The sequence below is a fragment of the Myotis lucifugus genome, unplaced genomic scaffold (assembly GCF_000147115.1).
Source record: "Myotis lucifugus unplaced genomic scaffold, Myoluc2.0 scaffold_61, whole genome shotgun sequence".
NCBI classification, from domain to species: Eukaryota; Metazoa; Chordata; class Mammalia; order Chiroptera; family Vespertilionidae; genus Myotis; species Myotis lucifugus.
In genome coordinates, this window is record NW_005871109.1 from 2,059,563 (window position 1) to 2,081,058 (window position 21,496).

Genomic DNA, 21,496 nt, shown 5'->3' on the forward strand with positions numbered 1-21,496 from the left:
AAGGATGCCCCGAGGCTGTTGATGCGTAAGTCTTTGCAGGAATTTCCCCGCGCGTGTAGTACTTAGGTTGCCTTGTTAGTGGTATGGGTTTTGCTTTGATCCTGCAGAGAGGACCATATTGTCTCTCTCAAGGGTTGTGGGATTCCAGGTACCATAATTCCCCGGAAAACAAAAATTACATACTAGAAAATTATCAATGATGTTGTTAGTCAAACTCTTCAGGAGAAGTCCCGTCAGGGCTAGGCTCTGACCTGGGCATATGATGTCTGGTGCATCATAGGGCGTGCGGACAGAACATTGGACACTCTATGTTGAGAAGAGAAATACCTCCAGGCCAATTTCAGAACTATGATCGATGGGGATGGGTCTGATAGCTGTTCCATCCATCCATCCCTGGAGCCAAGGGGGGGATCTGCTCACCTCCGCGTGGTAATAGGAACTGAGGCTGGTCTGTCGGGCCGCACTCAATGTTGGCGCGCGGGGTCCACCCTGCGAGGGGCCACGGGGCGGAATCGCTGCCCCACAGGGGAGCCTAGCGCAAGCGGGAGCCGCCCTGTCAGCTCCCGACGCGGGCTCCGTGCTTTGTCCCGAGCTGGTCGGGGCGGGCGGGCGGGCGGGAGGAGGGCGGCCGGGGGAGTGTGCGTCCGCGCGGAGAACGCTGGAAGCCTGGGTTCTCCCCGTGGGGCGGGCGCCCGGCTGAGCTGCGCGCGCCGCGTCAGCCCTGCCTCGGTTTCCCACCGCAGCGCCGAGTGAGCTCCTGGCGTCGTGAACATCCGCAAGTCTGGAGGAGTGAGAGGTCTCTTCTGGAAATTAAGGTGGATGCCTTCCCGGGGCCGGATTCCCAGCCGGCCATTCCTTCCTCTCCTTTCTTTCACTTTATAAAAGTTCGAGGCTCTCTTTCAAGTCCAAGTGGGCCCTGCCGTTGGGAAAGGAAACCTTTAGCATAGCAGAGAAGTGATCGTGACAAAGTTCATAATAACCCTGGCCCTGTGAGCACGGTCTTCTCCAAGCCACTCAAGAAATTCAGTGCACTCGTTGCTGTGGGTTGTACTTTTCTAAAGTAATGGCTCAGGTTAAAAACTCCTTAAGTTATAAAATGCTATATCCGGAAACTTCACACCATATTTTTGTTAGTTTGTTTTTTGGTAGGTAAGCTTCACTTCCATAATAAGAGAATTATATTTTTGTATCGTGATTTTTATTTTTTTAATTTATCTTTATTGTTGAAAGTATAACAGATGTCCCCTTCCCCCAGTCTCACCCCCCCATTGAGCCCCTCCTCCCCAGAATTATTTTAATCCTACCTTTGGTGGTAAGAACCCAAAAGTGACATAGTAGACCCAGTGGTATATCAGCAAACAGCTGGGTGAAGTTGACTCACTGTGACAGAACTGTCAAAAATTCCGGGTCATTGTAATCTGCAGTGAGGATCAGGAAAAATCAAAATAGTAAAGCAGGTCCTGTACTGGTGGCCTCATCCCTTCTAGGCACTTTCCTCTTCTTTCCAGTTGGTGCCTGAAGGTAAATAATGGTGTCTAATTTATGTGCCTCAGGAAGCCCCTATATATAGATAACTAGAAGAAGGGGAATGTGACTCTCATGCTACAAAACATAAATTTTACTAGTGCATATTTTCCTTGAAATTTTTGTTGAGAAAATTAACATGCAATTGTAAAAAAAAAAAAAAAAAAGTAACACCGAGAAATAGTTCACTTTGCCCAGTTCTCCCCAGTGGTAATGTCTTCCAAAATCACAATCAGGATGTTGACATTGATACAATTCATCTTAAATTTTCCATTTTACTTGTACTCATTTGCATGTACCTGTATTCCAATTCAATTTTCTAATCTGTGTGGCTATCCACCACCATGGTCGGGTACTAATGCATTTTATTTCTAGTTTGTATGAAATAATAAGGTAATGAGGTCCACAATAATGACCCTAGCCACCTTAGCACTGGTTTTTGGAAATTGTAAAAACATAATTTGGCATTAAAATTGTCCTAGATATATCTCTCCAACTATTCTCATCTTACGAAAGCACCTGATAGAGTCTGATGGTAGCGGCAGCCAAACAATAGGGTTTCTAAACCACCATTTGTTGGCCCAGTGCACCTGGGTGCCTTTCAGAATCTAGCTCCTATCTCACAGCCACCTGGCAATACAAGGTCTCCCATTCCTTACTGAATTACAGAAAAATTCCTGGGCCTGGGATTCAAAGCTCTTCGTGATGTACTGTGACTTCCTGACCAGAATTTTCTCCAATTCCTCCCATCTGCATGCGTTTTTTGTTTTGTTTTCCAGGAAGACTGTTCAATTAGATATTTCCTCCCCAGGACCCTCAAAGCTCCTTGCACCAGACACACTACTTGTATCAGTGTACTGGGATGATACCCCCTTATCTGAGCCACTAGAAAATGGCTGGGTCTCATTCAGCTAAGTATACACTTCCCAGGACCTACACATAAATAGGAGTAACTCTTGAGAGTGAGGATTCAAACCCAGGCAGTCCAGCTCCAAACTGTATGCTCTTAACCTTCCATTCAACTGCCCAAATATAGTAAGTACTACACAGAATGCTAAAGACCAACCATCTGCCAAGGTGGCAGTGGACCCTGCGATGTAACAATTGATTTGCGTCACTTATGATACAAGACAGTTTGTTACCGCCAAGTATTAGGAAGGAAGAAACTAACTTGTAACACATTAGCGACACAGTGATCCACTTCATGGTAACTCATGCTGAGATAGAAACTCTGAGTGGGCCTTTAGGTAGAAAGGAAAGCCCGTGGGTTAGAAAAGCAATTTTCAACCAGTGTGCTGCAAGAATTTTTAAAACATGCAATACCTGACTATTTGGGCACCGGCCTCTTTACTCTTAGATTGCCAAATAAAATTTAAAAATTACAACAGCCAACACAAACAACAATAGCTGTCTGGTGTGGATGAATCAAAATTATACCTATTTTTTGTCAGATCGGCAAAAAAAATATATTTTTGGGTGTGCCACAGGATTTTAGTCATAAGTTTATGTGTGCCATGAGATGAAAGGGGTTGAAAATTGCTGGGTTAGAACTTACCCTAAGGAAGCACCTGACGCAGGAATATAATGCTTTGTAGGACAAGATCTGTTAGTAATAATGATACAATGTGTCTCATTTCTAATGAAGTTGAGCATCTTTTCTTATGAGGAGTCCAGACGGTATGGCCACTTTGGAAAAGTTTGGTATTAGCTAGTGAAGTTGAAGGTAAGCATACTCTATGCCCCAGAAGTTCCTCTTAGGAATGCAGCCAAAGGAAACTCAGGTACATGTGCACCAGGACACTCATACAACAATATTCTCTGTGGCATTTTTATAATAACTCCCAGCAAACCAAATGTCCACTCATGGTAGCAAGGGAAAAATGAATTGTGATATAATCACACAATGGAATACTATACAGTGTTGAAAATGAAGGAAGTATAACTTTATACAGCAACATGGATGCATCCTAAAAATATAATGTCGAGTGAAAGAAGCATTAAATAAAAGAATCCATGTCGTATAGTTGTGTTTATATAAAGTTTAAAAATAAGTAAAATTTTAACAGCATTATTTAGAGATGTATACTTCGGTGGCAAAACTAGAATGAAGGGAAAAAAAAAAACTAGATAGAAGAACATGAAGTTACCAATAAATCCGGGGTGGTGGTTATCAGTAGGGATAGAGTGTTGTGACAAGGAAGGGAAAAGTGAGTGGGGGCTTGTGGAGTGCTGGCAATGTTATGTTTTTCTCTGGCTACATGGTGTCCACCCTAATGATTCATTAAGCTACATATTTGTTTCAAGCACTTTTTTCTGTATATCTGTTATATTTCAGCATTTTTAAACATTAGAAATAAATTGTGCAGAGAGTTGCCAATATCAAATGCCTCCCATGTGCCCAGGGCTTGACCTGCTTCTGAATCCTATCCCCTCTCACATTTTCACAATCTTTTAGTATACATCATTTCCACTCTTCTAGATCTTCAACCTCACTCTATACTGGATCCTCTTCATGAGCATTTAAACATACAGAAGTCTCTTTCCCATCTTAAAAATGACAACAACAAATAACCTATTGCTTTAACCTCATCCCTAGCTACTGTCCTTGCTCCTCCCTTTCACAGATAAACTTTTGAAAGGAATTGACCTCATTACCTCCATTTCTTTACCTCCCACTATTCCTCAACCTTCTTCAATTGGTCTTCTGCCTCCACCACTTATTTTATCAAAACAGGTGTCCCTCCAGCCTTCATGACTCAGAATAGCTAGCTCAATGGGCCTTTCATCCAACCTATCTTGGATCGTTCAACATTGTTGACCATCACCTCCCTGAAACATTCTCCCTCTCTTCCTGGCACAATCTTTTCGTTTTCCTCCTCCTTCTCTGGCTGCTCACTCTCATTTCCCTTTGCCAACCCATTTTCCTCTAGCTAGCTGTTAAATATTACAGTTCTGGATCCTAGGTTTTCTTCTGTTCTCGATGCTGTCCAGTCTCCAGCTGATGCCAGCTACTTGACTCCATTGGTTTTGATTACCATTTGTTTGCTGTTGTCTTTCAGACATGCATATGCAGTCCATAGCTCTCCTTGGAACTCCAGACACATATTTCTAATTCCCTGCTTGCCAGTATAACCTGGGTATCTCAAAAATTATGTCAAGCAACCTGTCCAAAACTATGATCTTCCACTATGAATATGATCCTTGTCATGTGTTTTCCATATATGTGGGGGAAGCACCAGAAACCTAATGTCAGGCTTGATACATCCCTACCTGCTGAATACCCTTCCAGAGTGGTCTACTCCATATAGGAAAAGTTCATCTAAGGGCCTGCATGAGCCAACCTCTCCCTGCCTTTTCAGGCATCTTGCATCACCCCCTTTCAACTGGGTGTTCCTAGCCCACAGGATAAATTTTAGTTCCTCAAATTTATCATTTGCCCACAGGGCCCTTGTTTGTGTTAGCATAGCTCCTTGGAATACTTCTCCCCTCCTCTTTGTCTAATTCCTTCCTCTTGTCCTGTTATTAGCTCAAATGTTATTTCATCCAGTGAGTTTTTTTTCCTGATCCTCAGACTTTACCACATGGTTTTCTATTGTACTAGTTATCTAATGCTGGATAACAAATATCTCCCAAGCTTACTGTCTTAGACAGTAATAATCATGTATTACCTCTCATGATTTCTGTGGGTCAGGTGGTCCAGGCTCTTGGTCGGTCTCTCATGAGATTGTAGTCAGATGTCAGCCAGGAAGGCAGGTACCTGAAGGTTTGACTGGGACTGGAGTTCCCACTTCAAGACTCTTCACGCCTATGGCTGGCAAGTTGGTGTGTGGTGGCCATAGGACCCTGTTTCTTTGTACTTGGACCTCTTCATATTTCTTGGGCTTGGGCTTCTTCACAACATGGTCACTTGGATTCAAAGCCAAGCACCGAGAAAGGGAGAGGGAGGGAGACAGCCTTATTCTTTTTCTTAACTAGCCTCAGAAGCCATATAGCATCACTTTCACCCTATTCTCTTTGTTAGAAGTGAGGGGACTTAGATTCTAACTTTTAGAGGGAAAGTGTCACAAGATCTGCAGACATTTAAAAAATCACCTTACTCTCCCTTCCTGGACCTGTCACAGACTGAAATTTTATGTCACATAATTATATTATAAAGATATAGTATGTAATACATAGTATATATGTCTGTGAGTACTTGATTAATGCCTACCTTCCCACACCAGAACATATGCTAGTGAAATAAGCTAGTGGAACAGGAATCATATCTCCTTTGCCTACCATTTTGTTCCCAGAACCTAACACATTAGCTAGTAACCAATGTGGGATAAATATATAAATAAGTTATTAATTATGTGTCACAACACAGGCAACAGCTTATTTCAGTAGGTATCATTCTTTCCATTTTATAGATGTGGAGTTGAAATGACTGGACAACTTCCTCAAGGACCAAAGATTGAATCAAGGTCTCGCTGATACCAAGCCAGAGCTACTTCTAGGACTCCAGATGTCCTCCCTGTGACCACAAAAGAAGCACAGAAGCTACTTTGGCCTGAGTAAAGAGCCTCCTGTGTCCTCACACTTCCTCATCAAGAAGACTTGGGGGAGCTCACTCGGCTTCCCAGGTGTATGGATTTAAGGGCAGGACTGTCACTACGGTAAGAAAACACTCAGATTATAGTCGTGAAAAAAAAAATCATTCTCCAAAATAATTGATCTGTGTGAGTGTGCTTATCAAGAGCAAAAATGAGAGAATGTGAAGTTTCTGAAACTACAAGCTTATTGTTGGGAGGATCAACCAGCGTTGTCACTGAGAGAACTAGTACCTCTCAGTAAATGGCCACATCTCTACCTGGCCTATTGCATTCCTCCACTCCCGTGGAAGGTCTCATCTCCTTCTTCACTAAGGAGATAGGGGCCATTCAATAGCTGCTCTGTCCAATGAGGGGACCATTAGTCATGTGTGGCTATTTACATTAATTAACATAAAATTTTACAAATCAGTTCCTCGGGGATGTTAGCCACATTTCAGGTGCTCAGAAGCCACCATGTAGCCAGTGGCTACCATGTGGGGAAGTGCAAATAGAGAACATTGATACCATCACAGAAAATTCTACTGCACAGTGCTGCCAGAGAACCAAGGTAATCCTAGCTCCGAAGAATTCCAACTCCATGGGAAAAGAAAAAACAGGGCTGGAGGAATGTATCCACCACAAGGAGAGCCCCAACTCACACTTGTAGGACACAGTCACTAATCCTGGGGCTCTGGGCATGGATTTGCCTCTGGAAATCTGTGGTCCCTCATCAGGCTTCCTGCTTCTCCATCTATCCCGAGCCATCAGCTTCATTGTATTTTATTTTTGTATTACAGTTTGCATTCAACACTATTTCATATTAGTTTCAGATGTACATCCCAGCAGATAGACATTCATATACTTTGCATAGTGTTCCCTCTAGTAACTCAAGTGCCCGCCTGGCGCCCTAGATAGTCACCACAACATCGTTGACTATATTTCCTGTGCTTTCTCTTATATCCCTGGGCCTCTTTTGAAACTACCAACTAGTACTTCTCAATCCCTTCACCTTTCCACCTCATTTTAAATAATCACATCACTCTCCAGACCAGACCTCTCCTTGCCTGCTGTCCCGAACCCACTAAGCCTACCCTAGCCTGGAACAACACATGTCTTACCCCTCTCTCTGCTTCAAACCATTCCATCTCTATACTCAGGCTGGTTGCTGTCTCTCCCGTATCATAGTATGCGATTTCCCTCCTTCTCAATGGCACCCCTCCCCCAACTTCTCCATCAACATGTGTTCCAGATTCTATGTCCCTTCACCTCCCTGGAGTACTTGCTTTGCTCATTATTCTCTCTCTCCATCATATTCCATCTTTCTCTCCACCAGCACTCTCTTCAGCCTTCAGGTATGCACAGCTTGCCCAACAATATTAACAACTTTAATTGACCCTTTAGGGGCCACCATCCCATCTTCCCCTTCACTTCCCTACCAGTTGCCGTTGGGGAGCTGTCTGCAGAAAGGCTCTACATCCTCATTCCCCACATAGGTCCTGGCTCTCATCCAAATCAGTTGCTTCCCATTTAATAAAACTTGTTCTGGATAAGGCATTCAAGTCTCTCCACAGTCGGTTTCTGACCTAACTTCTTACCCATCTTTCTCTTTGTCATCTAACCACACATCTCTTCACCAGCCACCACACATGTCTAAAACATTCCTGTGCCTGCATCTTTATTAATACCATTTCTTTTGCCAGAAATACTTGCTCCATGCACATCCCCTGCATCTTTGGGGGCTGAGCTCAAGTGGCTCCTTCTGGATGAAGTCTTTCTGGTAATGAAAGCCCATTGTATTTCTCTGACTCCCACACTCAGCACAGACCACCTGGGGCTGCTATGTATTGTGTATGGATAGTTATCTTCTCTCCCTAGCTGAATTTCAGGGTGCTTCCTGGAAAGGAATGAGCATGCATATCTTTGCACTCCTAAGAGCTCTTAGATGCAGAATCTTGTGCACAGTGGATATTCAAATATTGGTGGATTGACTCATTCACTGATGTATGATATACGGAGGGGCCAGCAGTAAACCAGGCAGTACTCGTTTAAATAAGCCTCCTGGAAAGAATATTCTGAAATGGAGACCCTCACAGCTATTTGCTATGTAAATGACCTGAGGATGAAGGTGGCACATTAAAACGTAATATACCTCTTTGGAAGATCCTGGAGCTATGGGTATGAACGTGCTGGGAACTAGGAAAAGCTGCAGAGCTGGCAAGTGTTGTTGTCATTGTTGGTACATTTTGGTGGTTAAAAAAAATTGTGCTCTGTGTGTGTGTGTGTGTGTGTGTGTGTGTGTTCCTGCTTGGGGCAGGGAGTGGAGTTGGTACAGGGAGAAAAGATACAGGCTTTGAAGGCAGGCAAACCTTGTCCTGGACCTCAGCCTCATTGTTGACTTGATGTATGAAAGCAGGTAAGTGATCTCTCTTTACACTGTAGAAGAACATTATTGACCTAAGGAAAGGTTTATGATAAAGATCTAAACAACAGGATATCATATTTATAATTTGTTTTTGAAAAGGATTTGTGAATATACATGTATGCACAGAACAAGGACCAGAAAGCTACATGCCAGAATGCTATAGATATTTCCTTTGGCTTTTTCTGTGCTTCTCAAGTTTTAAGGTACAGTGACTTTTTAAAAGAAGGCCCGTTAAAATAATGTGGGTTATGGAATTGTAATATCAAAACCCCTAAGCATCTGTGTTTTTAAGTAGTTTAAATTATTTCTTTGGGTTTAAAGCTATGTGTGTTTTTCTTCCAACATCTGAGATATTCAGAAAAAATGAGAGGATGTTGAGACACGATACCCTATCACTCCCAAATTTTTATTGTGTCTTTCCTTCAAATAAGAAAATTCCAGTATACATGCATACCTTGGAGAAATTGCAGGTTTGGTTCCAGGCCTCCTCAATAAAGCAAGTGTCGCAACAGAGCACGTCAGAATCTTTCTGCTGGTGGAGAGTCTCGCCTTCAGTTTGTAAAAAACACAACATCTGTGAAGCGCAATAAAACAAAGCACAATGAAGTGAGGTGTGCCTTACAGCCTGTACAGCCATTTTAATTAGGAAATTAACACTGACCTCTGAGCCTCTAACCTCATTCAGGTTTCCTCAATTACCTAATAGTGGCCTTTATAGCGAAGGATCCAGTCCCAAATTATGTGTTGTATTTAGTTATGTCTCTTTAGTCACCTTTAATATGAGTCAGTACGTCAGCATTTGCTTAACTTTCGTGATTTTAATGCTTTGGAAAATCACAGGTCAGCAATTTTGTCCCTTAATTGGAGTTTGTGGTAGCTAAGCTCCAAGATGGTCGGCAATGATTCTCTTCTCCTGGTAGTCACACCCTTCAGTGTAGTCCCCTCCCACTCGGAACCAGAAGTGACGTGGCCAGGAGACTAGTGAAGAAGTGACGGTATGTGTCTAGCTAGGACTCAGTGATGGCGAACCTATGACACGCATGTCAGAGGTGACACGCGAACTCATTTTTTTGGTTGATTTTTCTTTGTTAAATGGCATTTAAATATATAAAATAAATATCAAAAATATAGATCTTTGTTTTACTATGGTTGCAAATATCAAAAAATTTCTATATGTGACACGGCACCAGCGTTAAGTTAGGGTTTTTCAAAATGCTGACACGCCGAGCTCAAAAGGTTTGCTATCACTGGGCTAGGTCATAAAAAACATTGCAGCTTCTGCCTTCATCTCTTGAATTGCTCGTACTGGGGGAAGCCAGCCATTGCATCATGAGGACACTCAAATAGCCTTGTAGCAAAGCCCACGTGGAGATAAAGCTAAAGCACTTCATTAGCAGCCACATCAACTTGCCAGCCATGAGGGTAAGCCACTTTGAAAATGGGCTTTCCTGCAACCTCAGGAACATAAGCCAGAGCTGCCCATCCAAGCTGATCCCAAATTCCTGAGCCACAGAAACTGTGAAAGATAATAAATACTGCTACTTTTTTAATTTTTTAATTCATTTATTGGGGGGGGGCATTGGCTAATCAAATTATGTAAGTTTCAGGTATACAATTCCATAACACATCATCTGTATATTGTATTGTGGGTTTACCACCCAAAGTCAAATCTCCTTCCATCACCATATATTTGATTCCCTTTACCCTAATAAATGCTATTTTAATCCTCAAAGTTTGGGGGTAATTTTTTACATAGCAATAGCTAACTAATAAAGATCTGTTTGCTTCCTCATGGTTAGATACAAGCTACCCATCTTTGGCAGGCACACCACAGTGCTTAAGCTGTGTTCTGATTGCATTCTATACATCATGTATCATTTTAATTTGTTACCTTATTGCTGATGAAAAGTTAGATCGCTTGATTAAGGTGGTGTCTGCCATGCTTCTCCATGTAAAATCACTCTTATTTGTCTGTGTATGTAATTAATATTTTGTGGGGAGTAACTTTGATACCATGTAACTATACTGTGTCTTACCAAACTTTCACTTTATTCATTAATTTTTTAAAAAATCTATATAGATGCTTGGACTCCTATTTTATTAAATGAATTATAACCCATTATTATCATTATTTTTTGATGATCAAATCATGCCATATTTGGCTAGTTAGAGCCCCTTCAACTAGTTTCTATGTCCTTTTGACACGTTTCTATCATTTTATGTGCAATTTGCAACTTTCTAACACTGAAAAAATGTTCCCAACACATCTGATATTTTCCTTGGCCAGAGCTTGTAATTAGCCATTTCACCAAAGAGACATGATTTCTTTTAGTGAAGAATGGTTTTTAGAAGTCAAGATCTGGATGTTAGGTATGCTCATTGCTTTTGGGGTGCTATACTTCCTATTAAGTATATCTTCTAACCTGTTTGACTCAGTGGATAGAGCGTCGGCCTACGGACTGAAAGGTCCCAGGTTCGATTCCGGTCAAGGGCATGTACCTTGGTTGCGGGCACATCCCCAGTGGGGGGTGTGCAGGAGGCAGCTGGTCGATGTTTCTCTCTCATCGATGTTTCTAACTCTCTATCCCTCTCCCTTCCTCTCTGTAAAAAATCAATAAAATATATATTTTTTAAAAAGTCCTATTAAGTATATCTTAATAGGAAGATTTAGGTGATATATTTATATACTTATACATAACTTCTATATTTCTCTCTCTCTCTCTCTCTCTATATATATATATATATATACATATATATATATACATATATATATATACACAACCATGAGTTCCAGGGAAATGTCCTTGGATATTAGTTTTCTTGTTTCCATATTTACACATTGTTTGCGGGTAGTTTTTATCGCGCGCTAACAGGTGGCTCTACTACTTACAGTCAACGTAAAACGTATAAATACGTTTCCCGCATACAATGTGTTTATAACTCCCTTTTCCAACAGTGAGAAAATTAACTCCCATTCTTTTTTTTTTTTTTAGAGGTATTTCAGTTGCTTTATTGAGTAGGTTTTCTGTGCCACCGCACACAATCCAGGATGAGAGGGTCAGAAGTCAGAGGTCCCAGTTACAGGGGTCAGCCCTTGCCAGGCATGTTGATGTAGACTTTGCCATCTTCTTGGATGGGCGTGTCACATGGGTGGCACACATAAACGCCACCACCACAATTAGCAGAGACCCCAGAGCATCAGCAGCTACAAGGTCTGCCAGGAGTGGCAGGGGGAGGGGCCCACATCCTGAACAGGAATGTGGAGTTATCTGAGCAGCAGCCACTGGGAGCAAAAGTAGAAGCAGGATGTTGCCTGGAGGGATCATGGTGGGCTGGGGGCTGGAAGGGGTCAGGCAAAGAGATTTGGTCTAGAAAGTTTCTCCCAGTATTCTTAATATATGATTTCATCAATCCCCTTACTGTAAATAATTTCTGTTTCACCACTTCCTTCCTCCTCCCAACATGGATGCCCTCTTTACTCCTTTTAGGTTTCCACCTTCCACACTGGGAACATCCTTTTCCAGCAATATGGGAGATTAGATATCCCAAATGACCCTTTGTATCAGTTTCCTATTGGTGTGTAACAAACCACCCCAAAATGTAGTGGCTTAAAACAAAAATAATTTATTATCTCTCACAACTGGCTGAGAGATTCTGCTTGTCTCACCTGAGCTCACTCATGTGGCTGCTTTTAGTTGGCGGGTTGGGTGGAGAATAGCCATTCTCATACGTCCTCTCTCACATGTCTGAGGTCTCAGCTGAGGTGGCTTCAATGGCTCCACCTCTCTCCTCATGTGATCTTCCATCTAGGACTTCTTCATGTGATGGTGGAAATGTTCAAGAAAAGCAAAAGCCAAAGTCACCTACACCACATTCTATTGTCAAAGCAAGTCACAGCCCAGCCCAGATCAAGGAGTGGGGAAACAGACCTCACTTTTAGATAGAAGGAGCTAGAGTAGCAAGGTTACATTGCAAAGGAGCACCAACATGGAGGTATATTTCATTGGGGACCATTAGTCTAATAATTCACCATACTTTTCTAATTAAATGGTAAGAATGTCAGTTAAAGCATATATGTATGTGTGTGTGTATACACACACACACACACACACACACACACACACAGCATTCTAAAAGTCTCTCTGAACTGGAAAGACCATAAAGAATTCACAGAGCCCAAAGTACAATCATGAACCTTGGGAGACAAGCAACCTCTACATTTGCCTTTTTCTCTGAGATTTTCAGCCAACACTGGAGAACTTACCTTAATATGCTATGTGGGGCATGCCGAACAGAAGGCAAATCTGGGGGCTACAAAAACAAGGGATCAAATGTGAGACCCTTCCACAAAGCTGGGACCCAATCCTCAGTGGAAGATGAGTGAGAAAAACAATTTCACTGGAGAAAAGGAGACAGCAAGAAAAACATGCATGCATGTCTTGTTGGTACTGGATGTTGCAAAAAAGAATCATCTGAAAATCTGTAACCACAAACTGAACGTCACATGGATTTACAGAATTTTGTGAAAAGAAAAATGCAAGCTGATAATGTTATTTAAAGTGATCCCCTGGTGTGAGGCCTCTAGTTGGCCGAGAGGTACAAATGTAAATCTTCCCTGAACAAATTCAAACTCAATCCAGGCCTTCAAGAATTCCTACAGATGAAATTCAAACAAAAATGAGCAACTCACTGTAAAACAAAATCACAAAACATACTAAGAGGCAAGGCATCATCTGTGAGAACCGGCAGAAAAACAAACAAAAAAACCAGAAGTCAGAATAAAGCCTTTATGCATTCAGATGCTAGACTACTAGTATAAGACACAGACTTGGACGTAACTAAGTTTAATATGTGCTATGGACTGAATTGGGTCTCCCTAGAACTTACTAGTATAGGTTCAAGCCCCAATGTGACAGTATTTGGAGTAAGGAAGTAATAGGGTTAAATGAAGTCATAAAGATGGGTCCGTGATAGAGCGTCAGCCTGCGGACTCAAGGGTCCCAGGTTCGATTCCGGTCAGGGGCATGTACCTTGGTTGCGGGCACATCCCCAGTAGGGGGTGTGCAGGAGGCAGCTGATTAATGTTTCTCTCTCATCAATGTTTCTAACTCTCTATCCCTCTCCCTTCCTCTCTGTAAAAAAATCAATAAAATATATTAAAAAAAAAAAAAAAGATGGGGCCCTGACTGGATTAGTGCCTATGAGAAAAGACCCAGAGAGCTTGCCTTCTCTCCACCATCTGAGGACTCTCTGGGGAGGTGCCATCTGGAAGCCAGGAAGAGAGCTCTCACCAAGAACCTGACCAAGATCTGGTATCCTGATCTTGGACTTCCAGCCTCTGGACTATGAGAAAATACATTTCTGTGGTTTAAGCCATCCAGTCTGTGGTATTTTGTTATGGCAGTCTGAGATGACTAATACAATATGTTTAAATAAATATAAGACAAGCGTAAGTAATGAGTATGAATAACTTGACAGAAACTGAGAAACGTTTACATAGAAATTCTCAAAATTAAATTTTTAGTAATTGAAAGTAAAAAAAGAAAAAGAAAAGAAACCTTTGAAAAATGGATTCCGCCACTGAAGATAGATTCTACCACTGAAGATAGAATTAGTGAACTGGATGATAGATTGAATGTATTTATATGGAATATAAAGAGACTGACAATATGAGAGGTTATAAGATACTAGAAGCCCGGTGCACAAAATTCATTCACGGGGGTTGGGGGGTATTCTTCAACCCCGCCTGCACCCTCTCACAATCCAGGACCGCTGGCTTCTAACTGCTCACCTGCCTGATTGCCCCTAACCGCTTCTGCCTGCCAGCCTGATCGCCCCTAACCACTCCCCTGCTGGCCTGATTGATGGCTAACTGCTCCCCTGCTGGCCTGATCGCCCACAACTGCCCTCCCCTGCCGGGACCTGCCTCCTCCTCGGAGCAGCCACCGGGCCCCACCTCCGCTGTGCGTGTGGCCATCTTATGGCGGCCATCTTGTGAAAATGTCGCACAAGGGTGCGAGGACCACCTAGGCTCTTATTAGTATAGATGGTAGATATACAGGGGTGGGCAAAAGTAAGTTTACAGTTGTCTGTATGGAAAAAGACATGCAAGTTATCATTACAATAGCTTTATAAACTCAAAAGAATGTCACAATGGGCATCCCAGTAGTGAGAAGGTCTAGCATATGTCTAGTCATAGCTCCTAAAAGAGATAATGGGGGTGGGAAAATTGGAGCCCTCACACATTGCTGATGGGAATGTAAATGATACAGTGACTTTGGAAAACAGTTTGACAATTCCTCAAAATCTTAAACATAGAGTTAGCATATAACCTAAAATTTCACTGTTCATTATTTACACAATAGAAATGTAAACCTACATCTACACACAAATGTTCACAGCAGCATATTCACAACAGCTAAAAAGTGGAAACAACCCAAATGAAGAATGGATGAATAAAATGTGGTATATCCATAAAATAGAATATTACAGTGGGGCGTTGACTTACAAGTGCCCCGACCAACGAGTTTTTTGAGCTACCAGCTGTCTCTCGGCCGATTTTTTGCATTGAGTTGATAGAGTAATTTGAGTTAACAAGCTCCTTAACGAGCTCGGTCTCGGAACGAATTAAACTCATAAGTCAAGGCCCCACTGTACTAGTATCTGGCAATAGAAAGAAAGTACAGCTATATACTACAATACTAGTATGAATGAATCTTAAAAATATATAGCAAGTGGCCCAGTCAATGTGGCTCAGTGGTTGAGCATCAACCTATGAACCAGGAGGTCTCAGTCTGATTCCTGGTCAGGGCACATGCCTGGGTTGCAGGGTCACTCCCCAGTAGGGGGCGTACAAGAGGCAACCAATCAATGATTCTCATCATAGATGTTTCTATCTCTCCCTCTCCCTTCTCTGAAATAAATAAAAATAATAATAAAAATTATGGCAAGTGAAATAAGCCACTAACAAATGATCACATATTGTAGGATTCTATTTATATGAAATGTCCAAATAGGCAGATCTATAGGAAAAGAAAGTAAATTAGTGATTTCCTAAGACAAGACAGGAACAGGTGGGATAGCAATGGGAAGTGACTGCTAATAGGTACAAAGATTCTTTGGGGGTTGGGGGGATAAAGTGTTTTAAAATTAGACTATAGTCAAAATGCACAACTCCAAATATACTAAAAACCATGGAACTAAACACTTTATACAAATGAGCTTTATGGTGTATAAATTACATATCAATAAAACTATTTAAAAACAGATAATAAAGAAAATAGGAAAACAATATTCAACTTCTTAATAACATAATTTTCCAGAAGTGTTGAAACACACATCTTTAAATTCAGGAATTCGAATAAATCCCAAGCAGGATAAATAAAAAGAAAAGCCATATCTAAACACATCATCACATAACTGAAGAACACCAAAGGAAAAGAGATAAGATATTTAAAGCATCCAGAGACCAAAGACACATCACCTATCAAGGAGCAACACTGATTGCTCTCTGACTTCTCAACAGCCATCTGATGGAAGCTAGAAGATGGTAGAATACCATCTTCATTGTGCTGAGAGAAAATAAACTACAATTCTAAACCATGTATAAATATTATATGGGTTAGAAATTATTAAAAACTTCAGACAGATACAAATATGAGATCACAGACATTCACTAAAGGACCTTTTAAGGGACGTACCTCAGCCAAAAGGAAAATGAACCCATATGGAAATCTGAGGAGCATGAAGGAATGATGAACATATTTATAAATATGTCAGTAACTCTAAGAAAACATTGCATAACATTTAAAAATACACTGAGTGGCCAGATTATTATGACCACCTGACATTTGTAGGCAAATTAGCTATAATTTCGTGCTGATGTTGCTAGAGGGCCAGACCATTATAAATAGGGAAGCAGGTTGTTTACCACGACAGTAGAAGTGGTTTTTTCTAAAGATACGGGTAAACAACACAATTTAACAGCCTTTGAACATGGGATATATATATATATATATATACACACACACACACACACACACACAGTATATTGCCCACACACACACAGTATATTGCCCAATTTGTGAAGGAATACTGACTACAATTAAGATACTGGATGACAATATCATATAAGGTATTGGATGACAATATCATATAAGGTGTATCATATACACCTGTACATCATGATAGGTGTATATGACACTATCCTATATATACACACACACACATACACACACACATACACACATATACATGCAGGGTGGAGCAAAAGTAGGTTTACAGTTACGAGTACACAAAACAGTTTATTCCTTTTTAAAATTATTTTATTATATACTAGAGGCCCAGTGCATGAAATCCATGCACGGGTAGGGTCGCTAGTGGCTGCAGGCTGCAGGCTGGGGCGCCTCCTTGCCCCCAGCTGCCTGCCGCCGCTGCTGCCAACCCCGCCCCCTGGTCAAACTCCCGGTCAAGGGGCAATTTGCATATTAGGCTTTTATTATATAGGATCTGTTTTTCAACTTTTTTGTTTTAAATCCTCACCTGAAGGTATTTTTCCATTGATTTTAGAGAGAATGAAACAGAGAGGGAAAGACAGAGAGAAATATCGATGTGAGAGAAACAATTGGTTGCCTCCTGCACACGCCCTAGAGCCTGCAACCAAGGTACATGCCCTTGACCAGAATCGAATCCAGGACTCTTCAGTCTGCAGGCCAATGCTCTATCCACTGAACCAAACTGGCTAGGGCAAGAGTTTATTCTTGTATTATTATTTATTTATGTATTATTGTATTGTTTTCCATATGAGCAACTATAAACCTACTTTTGCTCCACCCTGTATATATATATATATGTGTGTGTGTGTGTGTGTGTGTGTGTATAACAATATGTAGTTTTATATATTATAGTTTATAATTATATACATATACAGGGTGGGGCAAAGTAGGTTTATAGTTGTTTATATGGAAAATAATATAGTAATACAATAATAAACTCTGTGTTTCATATACTCACAACTATAAGCCTACTTTTGCCCTACCCTTAATATATGTAGTTTTAGTTTTTATATTTAAATATTTGATCTATCCAAAATTCATCTGGTGTGTAAAGCAAGTACTCAAGTTAATTTTTTCCCAAACAACCACTTTCTGTCCCAATAACACATAGTTAAATAGTTCTTGTGTTACCTACTGGTATGTTAATGTCACTTTATAATATTAATTTCCCTATTTGTGAATCTATTTCTGAGTTCTTTATCATAGAACACTGATCTGTTGATGTATTCTTACACAAATGCTACATGGTTTCAATTACTATAGATATATGTAGATTAGTGTGTGAGGGATTTTTTTCCTATTGAATTGTAACATATACCATAAAGTACACAAAATCTTAATTTTACAGCTAAAATGGAGGTTTACCTATACATAGCCTTTCTAAAGACCACTTGGCTCAGAATATAGAATATTATTAGTACTTCAGAAGTATATTTTATACTCCTTCTCTCTCAATACCCTCAAAATGTAACCACTATACTGATGTCAATCATTATTGATTATTTTTGCCTGTTCTTAAGTGTCACAAATATGGAACCTTACAAGATTTCCTCTTTTGTGTCTGTTTGTTAGTTCAGCATTATGTCTCAAAGACTTATCCATTTTACTGCATTAAGCAATAATTAGTGTGTTTTCATTGCTATGTAGAATTCCATTGTATAGAAAACCAGAATTTATTTATCTATTTCACCGTCAATATACATTAACATGCTTTGTGGTTTGGGGATATTTTGAATAATCTTGCTTTGAATATTCTTGAGCATGTTTTTTTTGTTTGTTTTTTTGTTTTTTGTTTTTTTTAAAATATATTTTATTGATTTTTTACAGAGAGGAAGGGAGAGAGATAGAGAGTTAGAAACATCAATGAGAGAGAAACATCGATCAGCTGCCTCCTGCACATCTCCCACTGGGGATGTGCCCGCAACCCAGGTACATGCCCTTGACCGGAATCGAACCTGGGACCTTTCAGTCCGCAGACCGACGCTTTATCCACTGAGCCAAACCGGTTTCTGCTCTTGAGCATGTTTTTGATGGATATAAGCAATTAGCAATTGTTTCTGTTGGATATATGCTCAGGGATTGAATTGCTAGGTCCTGGAGTCTAACTTTATTCAGATTTAATGGACACTTTCTTTCAAACAGCTTTCCATAGGGGTTGTACAAATTTAAACTTCCTCAGTAATGTATGAGCATTCCAGTTATTCCACATTAGTATTAACACTTGTATTCACTGTCTTTTTTGGAGGGGAGTATAGTAGTATCTGATTATGGTTTTAATTTTCATTTATCAGATTATTGATGATTCTGTACAACTTTTCATTCATTTACTAGAAATTTGGTCATCGTCTTTTGTGAGCTTGTTTACATTTTAATTCATTTTATGGAAGTCATTTAAACTTTTACTTAGTGATTTGCCAGATTATGTTATAGATTCTATAGAGGATTCCTTTGATGGATATATATATACTGCGCATATCTTTTCCATTCCTGTGGCTTGCATTTTCACTCACTCAGTGTTGTGATTTGATAGGAAATATTTAATGAGCTTCAATTTATTATATTTTCCTTCTGAGTCATTGTAATTGATGCTGTTTTTGTTTGTTTGTTTTTTATTTATTTCAGAGAGGAAGGAAGAGGGAGAGAGGGGTAGAAACAATAATGATGAGAGAGAATCATTGATCAGCTGCCTGCTGCACACCCCCTACTGGGGATTGAGCCCACAACCCTGGCATGTGACCTTGACCAGAATCGAACCTGGGACCCTTCAGTCTGCAGGCTGACGCTCTCTCCACTGAGCCAAACCAGCTAGGGCAATGCTGTTTGTAATTTCATTTTTATTTGTTCATTTCTGGTCTGTAGAAATATAATTGATTTTTGCGTGTTGATCTTGCATCCCGTGGCCTTGCTGAGCTCACTTATTAATTTTAGGAGGTTGACTTTTTGTGAAGATTTCTTTGGATTTTCTGTGTAGATCATCATGTCATCTGAAAATGGGGACAGTTTTATTTCTTCCTTTCCAAGTTGAGTGCCTTTTATTGACTTATTGTGCTGACTAGCCCTTCCAGTACTATGTTGAACAAGAACAGTAAGAGTGAATATTCTTGTCTTGTTCTTGAATTTAGAGGGAAAGCATTCAGCCCTAGCTGGTTTGGTGTAGTGGATAGAGCATCAGCCTGTGGACTGAGGGGTCCCAGGTTCGATTCTGGTCAAGGGGACATGTCTGGGTTGTGGGCTTGATCCCCATTATGGACGTGCAGGAGGCAGCCAATCAAGTATGATATTAACTATACAGTTTCTTATAGATGCTCTTTATCAAGATGAGGAAGGTCCCCTTTATTTCTAATTTGCTCAGTGTTTTTATACACAAAGGAAGTGAATTTTGTCAAATATTTGTTTTTGCAGCAATTATTTTGATACTGTGTTTTTTCTTTATTGACCTGTTAATAAGATAGATTACATAAATTAAGTTTTGAATATTGAATCTATTTATATGTTTTAAATTCTTCTCAGCAATATATTATATGTAGAGTTCTTAAATATCTTTCATTAGATTTATTCTGTCTTTGATGCTTTTGTTTGCAAATGGTATTACTTCTTTAATTTTATTTTCTAAATATTTATTGGGATGTAGAATAAAATTGTTTTTGACATTGACTTTGTATATAGCAACTTGCTAAATTAATAAGTTCAGTAATTTTTCTGTAGATTCTTTTTTATTTTCTATGTGCTCAATCATGTTTTTATGAATTAAAACAACTTTACTTTTTTTCTTCTTTACTACTATTTATGTGTATCGGTTTTTCTTGCCTTTGGGCAGAATCTCCAGTACAAAACTATATAAAAGTGGCACCTTATTTCTGAAACCAGTGGGAAAACATTCACTATTTCACTTTTTTTTTTTTTTTAAATATATTTTATTGATTTTCCACAGAGAGGAAGGAAGAGAGATAGAGAGTTAGAAACATCGATCAGCTGCCTCCTGCACATCTCCCACCGGGGATGTGCCCGCAACCCAGGTACATGCCCTTGACCGGAATCGAACCTGGGACCTTTCAGTCCGCAGGCCGACGCTCTATCCACTGAGCCAAACCGGTTTTGGCAACACTATTTCACTTTTGAGTAGGATTTCAACTATAGATTTTTTTTTTTTGGTGTGTGTGTGTGTGTGTGTGTGTGTGTGTGTGTGTGTGTGTTTCATGTGCAAATTCAAAATCAATTTTTTCAAATATTATTTATTTACCCCCACAAATGTTATTAAGACCTGCTTGTGCCTTAGCGGGTTTTTCTCAGTGGATAGAGCTTCTGCCTGCAAACTGAAGGGTCCCAGGTTCGATTCAGGTCAAGGGTACATGCCTGGGTTATGGGCTTGATCCCCAGTAAGGGGTGTGCAGGAGGCAGCTGATCAATGATTCTCATCATTGATGTTTCTATCTCTATCTCTCTGAAATATATATATATATATATATATATATATATATATATATATATATATATATGGGTGGGGGGGGGGGGTGGGGGGAAAAAAGGGGGGGGGGGGGGGGGTTTAGATATATATTATTATATATATAAATATATATATATATATAAAGACCTACTTGTGAGGACACTTGAAATATAGTATTTACTAATAAAGACAACTAACATTCTACTTTTACTTTTATTAGTATTTATTTGATGCTGAATTTACTCTTGGACCATAAGTTTTTGTTTCTTCAGTTTCTTCTGGGATATCTTTATCTTCTGTGCAAACTCCTCTTCTGCTTGAGGAACAATCTGCTCTTTTTCAGTAAGGATCCTCTCAATGTAGCCCGGAGAGTACATGTGTGGGTCAGTCTGCCCATGAGCTCTGTAAGTTCTGCAATGTATCTTGGGAGCTTTGTTCACTTGGATGAGCTCAATGACCAGAGAATCTACATCTACACCCT

At 40.3% G+C, this 21,496-nt stretch overlaps 1 long non-coding RNA gene across 1 annotated transcript in view; it reads left to right on the plus strand.

The window, feature by feature from the left end:
* Positions 1-635: 635 nt before the first annotated feature.
* The window catches only part of LOC102431774, a 78,485-nt gene continuing 57,624 nt past the window's right edge, over positions 636-21,496 (plus strand). Inside the window, exons 1-2 of the long non-coding RNA XR_001348384.2 lie at positions 636-815; positions 5,934-6,179. This is a non-coding gene — a long non-coding RNA (uncharacterized LOC102431774). The remainder of the gene's footprint in view (positions 816-5,933; positions 6,180-21,496) is intronic.